This window comes from Sceloporus occidentalis, unplaced genomic scaffold (genome assembly GCF_023333645.1).
Source record: "Sceloporus occidentalis isolate IW3139 unplaced genomic scaffold, rSceOcc1.0.p SCAF_126, whole genome shotgun sequence".
Classification (NCBI taxonomy): Eukaryota; Metazoa; Chordata; class Lepidosauria; order Squamata; family Phrynosomatidae; genus Sceloporus; species Sceloporus occidentalis.
Genome location: NW_028317106.1, coordinates 133,789 through 136,561, shown reverse-complemented (window position 1 = coordinate 136,561; position 2,773 = coordinate 133,789). Strand labels below are relative to the sequence as shown.

The 2,773-nt window shown below is 47.3% G+C and overlaps 1 non-coding gene across 1 annotated transcript; it reads right to left on the bottom strand.

The window, feature by feature from the left end:
- Positions 1–1,194: 1,194 nt before the first annotated feature.
- Positions 1,195–1,332, bottom strand: LOC149281871 (small nucleolar RNA SNORA50). Its single transcript, XR_016278007.1, has one exon. It is a non-coding gene; the product is annotated as a small nucleolar RNA SNORA50 (small nucleolar RNA).
- Between the last annotated feature and the right edge of the window lie 1,441 nt (positions 1,333–2,773).

Sequence of the window (2,773 nt, the reverse complement as noted above, 5' to 3'; positions counted from 1 at the left end):
CACGGTACAGACCGGCCTGTGACATCATAACCACACAAACAAAACACGGTACAGACCGGCCTGTGACATCATAACCACACGTAGACAAACGGGGTAGAGACCGGGCTGCGAGATTAGAGCTTTACGGCGCGAACGGTTCCGAAGTACCACAGGGTATTCGCAGCAGGCGCTCGCCACGGATCCCGCGCTACCGGGTGAGATATCAGCGATTTCGGATCTTACAGGCCCAGCCGCCGCACGATGCGGTCCGCTCGCCGTTTTATGAAATAAATCATATTTTCCTCTTCGGGTGACGTCTCTGCTGTGAGTTTGTTAAATAAAGCGGCCTTTCCGTGAAATGACGAACAGAAAGCCGTGTAGCGGTTACCATGGCGATGAGACAACCAGAGCCCGTTTATAAAGCTGCTGCCTTTCAGTTACTGTCTGTTGGATTTGAAAGGTGCAGAGCAGCAATCACTCAACGGATAGTAAGCTCTACGGCCAAGCCAATGATGTCAGCATCAGCCGTGTAACTGCCTGACGCCCCAGAAGCCGGCATCCCAAACGCTAACCTGCGGAACCAGGCCAGTGGCAGCAGCCCTATCCAGGCCTGCCACCTCCCAATACCTTACTGAATAAACGCTACAGCCTCACGTGGACACCGCCTTCTGTCACCAGCCCCCACGGCAACCTGTAAATATATTTTTATGTAGCGCCATCATAGGCCGTAGTGCTGTACAACAGGACACAAACGTTCACAGAGCCACAAAGCGATTTTCCTTCACTTGTTTCCTCGTCCCACGTGGCCCCTGCCACTGGGTTACTGGGAGCAGGGCCACGTGCCTACCAACCAGGGGACGGCCCCCGCGGGATTATAGCCAGCCCCACAACACGGCGCTGTACGCCGTCGCTATCGGTAACCTTCAGGACGGTTGGCACATGAGGAGCCAGTCGGACAACTCCCACAGAACTCAGCCACGTTGCGGACACGGAGGCTCTGGTTTAAACGTGATACCCCGCGTCCAGCGGAGGAGCTCCCAGCCACCAGCAATTACCCCAATCTGCCCTCTGGAAAGGGTTAGTTACTCTATCGTACCCCGTAACCGAGGGTCACGTCAGCGTACCTGAGAATGCGCAGGTTTCACCCGATGACGCCACATCGGGCGCCGCTCCGCCGTTATAGATAGCAAGGCCCATCAGGCACCAGCGGGTAGGGCATGTAGCCTGTATTTAAAAGCACATCCCGGGAAGGGTCCGGGGGGCACCAGTTATGAACAGGCGATATGTTTTCGCACCGACGCTTGGCCAGCGAAGCCACGGAAAGGGCAATTCGCCGGTTCAAAGAGGGTGCGGGGGGGTAACCGAGAAGAAAGAAAACCAGGACAGGGCTGAGAGGAAACAAACTTTATTAACATTCTTACAAACATCACATCAGACACCATTCAGCGGGCCGGCTCCGGGACTTCCTCGGGTCTGCGGTAGGAAGAGAAAACACAAAGCTTAGTGAATATCGCCCAGCGGAGGGCCCCGTCTGCTAAAGGCCGCGCCGGCAGCATTCAGATTTCCGGTTACTTCATCAGAGTCAGAAGTCTAACGCATAAGAAGTCATCACGTGACATTTACCCCGGCCCAGCAAATTACGGAAGTGTCCACTGCCACAACGCTCAGCCAGCACGCGGTGCATACATGCAAGGTAAGGTTCATGAGAGTTGCAGTACTGCTCTGCAGAACATCCACCCGGAGTTCCTGATCCGCCCCCATCCCGTAACCATACCCGATACCTACCGAGACTCCGGCCGGAAAGGCTGAGCCCGCTCCGAGTGACGCTTTATATACGGCACGTCCTGTAGCGCCTCCGCCAATCAGGGCAAGGGGCGGGAGGTGGCTGGTCACCAAGACAACGGCTGAGGGACTCCTTTACTGACGGTAGAGGAGACGCATCTGTGGGCGATTTTATTATCATTATTAAAATATGTTATCATGTATTGCGTTATATCATCTATATGTTATTATTATGTGTTGCCGTTATTGGGTATTGCGTTATATCGTCTATATGTTATTATTATGTGTTGCCGTTATCGGGTATTGCGTTATATCGTCTATATGTTATTATTATGTGTTGCCGTTATCGGGTATTGCGTTATATCGTCTATATGTTATTATTATGTGTTGCCGTTATCGGGTATTGCGTTATATCGTCTATATGTTATTATTATTATTATATGTTGCCGTTATGGGGTATTGGGTTACATCGTCTATATGTTATTATTATTATATGTTGCCGCTATCGGGTATTACATTATATCGTCTATATGATATTAATTATTATTATATCTTGCTGTTATGGGGTATTGTGTTATATCGTCTATATGTTATTATTATTATATGTTGCAGTTATCGGGTATTGCGTTATATCGTCTATATGATATTATTATTATTATATGTTGCAGTTATCGGGTATTGCGTTATATCGTCTATATGATATTATTATTATATGTTGCTGCTATCGGTTATTGCGTTATATCGTCTATATGATATTATTATTATATGTTGCTGCTATCGGTTATTGCGTTATATCGTCTATATGATATTGTTATTATTATATGTTGCTGCTATCGGGTATTGCATTATATCTTCTATATGTTATTATTATTATATGTTGCCACTATCGGGTATTGCGTTATATTGTCTATATGATATTATTATTATTATTATTATTATTATTATTATGTGTTGCCGTTATGGGGTATTGCGTTATATCATCTATAAGTTATTAATATTATTATTATTGCTC